The following is a 6043-nucleotide window of genomic DNA, read 5'->3' on the forward strand; positions in this document are numbered from 1 at the left end:
AGATAAATCTCAAGGACATTTTATTAAATAAGCCAGGCATAGAAAAATATATACTGTGTGATCTCAACTCATATGTTTAACAAACATAAATAATTAGAAGCCACAGAAGCAGAGAGAATCCTGTTCACCAAGTATTAGGGCAGGGGAGTGGGGGATGGGATTTGGTATAAATTGGTCAATGGCTAGAAAATCCAGGATAGCTAGGGGGAATAAATTCATGAGATCAACAAGACGGTGACTGCAGTCAATAACCATGTACTCTTGAAAATCACTAAGAAGTCAGTGGCGGCAGAGCGGCGGGCGCCAGCGCTCTTCCGCGGCTGCGGGAGCCATAGCCCGATGCCCGAGGCGGCTGCAGAGAAGTCCGGGGACGCCGCCCCTGCGGCGCCCGCCTCAGCCCACAGGGCTCCCAGGCCCGCAGCACTCGCCTCCATGAAGTGTCAGGATGTCTGACCCGAAGGCCGTGATCAGGAAGGCAGACCTGTTTATGAGGACATGCAACAAGAAGCCGCCTGTTTCCGTTTGTGTATAAAACACCTCTCCCTTTTGTGGTCCAAAATTATTACTTTCATATTGCTGTATTCCACCTACTGGGTCCAAGTTAATTATTTTCTTCTCAACATCATCCTTTACTTTTAATTATAATGAGGATATGCATGGGAGAAATTCTTCATATCTCCATAGGTACAAACTCATTCATATGTGTAAATTCATTCATATTTTTAAAACATATTAATATTTATTGAATCTTATTAAGATCAGGAAGGTCTCCCTATACTTGCAGCCAGTACAGAAAGCCATTAAGGACTGATAGGTTGTTACATAAACAAAAGTCTATTGTGTGTAGGTCAATAAAACAAAGGTTTAAGTGTTTATACTATTGAACAGTAAATTAAAAACAATAAACAGTGGCAGCAGCATAAATTCACTCATTGATAAACAGTATATATTATTATGCACATGTATATTTGATGTGATATTTTAATAAGGTACAAAATTTCCAGTTAAACGTATTTTCTTTTGAATTTTAAATATCACTAAACTGCTATCATATACATAGCAAAAAAAAAAAAAAATCACAGCATATCTGATTTTATAAATAATATTCTTAGAAATATGTTCTGTGATATAAAATGTATAATAAAGAATAAAATTGAAAAGATTTATGATGCAGTAAAAGTTAATAAATCTGAATGGAACAGAAATGAAATATTATTTATCAGTCTTAGAACTACCCAAAAATGGCCAATGAAGGATGTTTGAAAAAAATAAAATTACATAAAAAGGGGAGACAAGACACTGAAATGAAAAGATAAAGAGAAAAATAAGCTCTAAGTAGGTGGATAAGCAACAGTGAAGCACTGTTTTATGTATATATCATGTTATGATTAAATAACTAATAAATTTCATTTAGAATTGAAAACTCAAAAATAAGGCAGATAAAAGTTAAATGTTGGATGCAAAATGAAATTCTATTTCTACATAGCTAAAAAATTTAAAATTTGTTAATATCTGATATATAATTTCCCAGAAAATAAAATGGAGAAGCAAACCGTTTTAAACATTCAGGACATATATTAAAGGAAATAATATTGAATAAAGAAAATGACTTGATTTCTACACAAATTTCTACTCAGATTTTTCTCTATTTATGCAGAATCAGCCCTTCGAATCCTCTCAATTACCTTCAAAACCAAGACTTTTCATGAATTCAATAATTGTCCTTAGAGAATAATATTCCTTAGTTCACAGGAATTAAAAATATGAGAATTAAATTTAAAGTTTCCTATTGCGAAGTTTCATCTCTTCTTCTATGTTTGGTATTGTTTCTGGGAGTTTGATATTTACTTATTTAATTCTTTCTCACTAACACTGTGATAACCCCTCCTTTCCAATCCTAATTTCAGCAAAATAAAATCATCCTCCAAGCCATGTATTTTTCTTATTTTGCCACTTTTCTTCCTCTAACACCTGTTGCCTATTTTTCCCTCAAATAATTACAGAAATAGCTACTTGCACACATGTTCTTCAATTCTATTCCTTTACACTTTAAACCTGCATCAGCATCTCTCCACTAAAATTCTAGTGGCTCAAATTTCTAGAGGACTCCTTTTTGTTTCCGCACCTAAACACAGGACATTGTTATACTATTCTTTATCGACTAAAGCACACTCTGCTACATTTCTATAGTAATATCTTCAATCTTGCTGCTAAAACTTACTCAATTCATTAAAGAATTCCTAATTTATCTTTTAATTCATGTGCACAACTAATCTACAAGCAGGTTACAGCCGTAAGACCGCTAAAAAGTATCTCAATATTTTTATTTTTGTGTATGTGTGCCCAGATTCTTCCTTGGAGTAGCTGAAATTTCCTTCTACTCAACTCTCTACTGTCACCCCAAACCTAACCTCAAACTACCTGAGTATTACAGCCATCTGTCTCCCTTACTGATCAACTTTTAGCTCATTTCCTTCTGCTCTGAGAACAAAATTTGAGTTTGTCAGCTTTCTTACATTATGTTAATGATGAGGCCCTTTCAAATATTGTTTCTTTTAAGAGGAAAGAGAACACCAAACCAATGAACCTATGATCTAGTCTGAAGCATGCAACCTACGCTCAACTCTGCCTCGAGATTAGCTGGTATTCCACAAAAATTAGATTCTGGCATCGCTTCCGAAAACATCATTATTCAACCTTCCATATCAACAAGTCTCATTTTCATTGATACTGTGAATAAGTACACATACCTCTCTGAAAAGTCCCTGTGGTGAAAGGATTTTTCTTCCTTTCATTGGTAGGTGGGTTCAGTGGAAGCGGCAAACCCGGAAGCTCACGGCCAACCGCGTGGTTCATGTCTTCTGAACCCAAAGGCCTCCGTAGTTAATGTCCCTGCTCCCCACGGGGCCGTGGGGGGGAGGGGCGGGATCAAATCCTCCTCACAAATCCCACAGCACTTTGCCTCTAGAATGTGTGACTCCAGTGGTAAATATGGGGCTTGGGTCAACGCTATTGGTCCAGATTAATGCTAATCAGGGTTTGGATAAAGTAGCATCGCTATTGGTCCAAATTTATGCTAATGATGTTTTGGAGAACTACACAAGCTATTGGTTAGCATTTGAGCCTCGAACTTTGGCTCTGCCCTTAATTCCGTTTTTTCTGGCTGGGGGCGGGTGGTGAGAGACAGGTCAGTGTGCCCTGATTCTCCTGGGCCCTGACATGTACCTGCATGACGGGACTCATGGACACAATTAAACATCAGCATTTGAGTCAGTATCAGGCATGTTTTGTCAGATTGATTTTTTTCTAGGTTGAACTATATACATAATAGTACAAAACGTACTCAGCTTTGATAAGATCAACTTTTATAATTTGCATGAGTAAAATAATGTGTTATCTATCTTCCTGTGACTCATTTCACTTAAAATAATGATTTTTATTTTTATCCCTTTTGCTGCACATAACAAGATTTCATTATTTTTTATAGGTAAATAGTATTTCATTGTGTGCTGCATCTTTTAAATCCATTTATCAGTTGATGGACCCTTCAGTTATTTGGCCAATGTGAATAGTGCTATAATAAACATGGGAATTCAGATCCTTTTTGACATACTGATTTAATTTGTATATATTTTCAATATTGGAAAAGCTGGATCATATGGTAGCTCAATGTTTAATTTTTTTTTGTTTTGTTTTGTTTTTTGTTTTGTTTTGTTTTGTTTCAGTGCTGGGAGTTGAACCCAGGGCCTCCGTGCTTGTTGGGCAAACACTATACCAACTGAGTTATATTCCCAAACCCTCAGTGTTTAATTCTTTTAGAAAATACTTCATTTACCATTTTCCATTATGATTATGCTACTGTAGATTCCCACCAATATCATGCAAGTGTTCATTTTCTCTCCATCCTCACCAATTCTTGTTCAATATAGGTTTTCTATAATAGCCATTCTTACTGGAGTAAAATGATATCTCATTCTGATTTTGATTTGTATTTCCCTGATAATTACTGATGTGGAGTATCAGATCTTTATTGTTTTTTCTTGAATCTTGTTTTCCCAAAAAAATAATTTTTAAATTCTACATTGCAAAAGGACTTAAATTTGTTTATTATTTCAAAATAAATGTTTGTTCATTTTGAATTATTCAGTCTGAGGTATTCTGTTACAGCAGCAAGAAAATGGACTAAGTTAACTTTCTGGATTCAATTTTGATTAAATACATCACTGTCTTATCTCATGATTTCCCAGAAACTGATGGAAGCTAAGTAATTATTACAAAAGTAAGAAAAAACAGGAAGTGAGGAAATGATACAGAAAAGAGAAAAGTACCCAGTAAAATGGGTATTCCCATGCCAGCTACCATTGCGAGCCACCATCTGGTCCTAATCTCTACAGAAAAACTCCAAAAGCATAAGTGTAGCACACAACTCTGATGTATCCCCTGTTCTTCACCCAGGAGGATAGAAGACATAGAGTATTTATATCTCACTATCATCAATCTTTTTTTTTTTCTTTTTGAAGATGTCTTAAAACATTAATCCCCTGACACGTGATACCTTCCTGAATGAAAGGCTGATAAGGTACAAGAAAAAGCTCTCAGGAAGCTAAATGAGGTGCTGCTTGTGCAACCAGACGGACACATGCAGAAGCGGTAAAGACAAGTGAGGTAGTGTTCCCCGCTAGTACTCTCATACTCTTTATTTTCCAATGATCACTTGGCTGTGTCAGAGGACCAGGCCAGTTGTATTAAAATTAAATACCTCCAGTATGACTTTTTCTACTTGTCTCATGATGTCATCTAAATTGTCTCTATACTTACTGAATTTCTTAAAAATTAAAAATTAGGGGGAGTAGCGCAGAGCAGCTGGGATCGCAGTGGCGGGGTGGGGAGCTGCTCCTCAGGCCTGGGAACCCCGGACCGCGACATCCAGGCTCAGGTCCTTCACTGCCATAGGCTGGACCCTCGACCCTGACAGGAGTGTCTCCCTCAGCAACCGCGCCCGCGACCAGGGATGCAGCCCAGCAAGGCGCCGCCAAGGAGGCGGCAGGCAGCGACGTGCTGGCCCACGACCTCCGGTGCAGCCTCTTCACTGCCTCTGCACTGCAGAGCTACACGCGACTTGGTGCTGTGGCCCCTCCCCTCCTCCTACACCCACCACAACTCTAAGGACTTGGAGGCCCTGCTTGCAGATGCCAGAAAGTTACCCAACCTGAAGGAACTTCTCCAATCGCCTGGAGACAAAGACCAATGGGCCCGGGACCTGGTGAGCTGGATATTATCCTCAAAGTTCCTGACAATCCACAGTGCAGGGAAGACAGAGTTTGAAAAGATCCAGCAACTGACTGGTGCTCCTCACACGCCTGTCCCCAACCCGGACTTCCTATTTGAAATTGAATACTTCTAACCAGCCAACGGCAAGTTTTATGAGACCAAAGGAGAACGAGACCTAATCTACGCCTTCCACAGTAGCTGCCTAGAACACTTCCATTCCATCAACCATAATGACTGCACTGCAACCTGAACAAGGGCTTCAAGCCAGCTCTCCTGGTTTCCCAGCCATTGGTTTATGGTCATGATGTTCCTGTATCTGCTGTTGCTGCTCATAGTGAGTGTCATCAACTCCTCTGCTTTCCAACACTTTTGGAATCATGTTAAAAGATAATCTTTCTGGGTCTGGTGTGGGGACCACCTCAACCATGTGCCTTATGATATTGTTTCCTACCTCCTGTGCCTCATGTCCGACCAGGTCAAGCCTGGGGACTAGTTAGGGGCCACAGGACAATTTTTTAATATGCCATAAATATATTGATTGCCTTTGATGATGCTCCCAGTCACACTCAGTCAGTTGGGACCCCTAGCCCATCACTTGTAGTTTTCCCAGGAGCCCTCCCATCTGCTCCTTCCTAAGCAGACTGAGGAAGTTGGTTCTTCAGCCAGGGCCAAAGGAAAGAGTCCTGCTGCATTTAAAAACAAAGTTTCCAAGCTGTCAATGGTGTCCTTACAGTCATTGCTGGCGGAGGTTGGCCCTTTCTCTAATGCCTTC

At 39.2% G+C, this 6043-nt stretch overlaps 1 pseudogene across 1 annotated transcript; it reads left to right on the forward strand.

Annotated features, from left to right (window-relative positions):
• The first annotated feature begins 445 nt into the window (after positions 1–445).
• LOC306658928 (protein mono-ADP-ribosyltransferase PARP16-like) lies at positions 446–5655 on the forward strand (annotated as a pseudogene). The gene is made up of 2 exons: positions 446–520; positions 4954–5655. The product of its transcript is annotated as a protein mono-ADP-ribosyltransferase PARP16-like (transcript).
• The last annotated feature ends 388 nt before the right edge of the window (positions 5656–6043 follow it).

The sequence above is a fragment of the Sciurus vulgaris genome (assembly GCF_902686455.1).
Source record: "Sciurus vulgaris genome assembly, chromosome: 4".
In the NCBI taxonomy this organism is placed as follows: domain Eukaryota; kingdom Metazoa; phylum Chordata; class Mammalia; order Rodentia; family Sciuridae; genus Sciurus; species Sciurus vulgaris.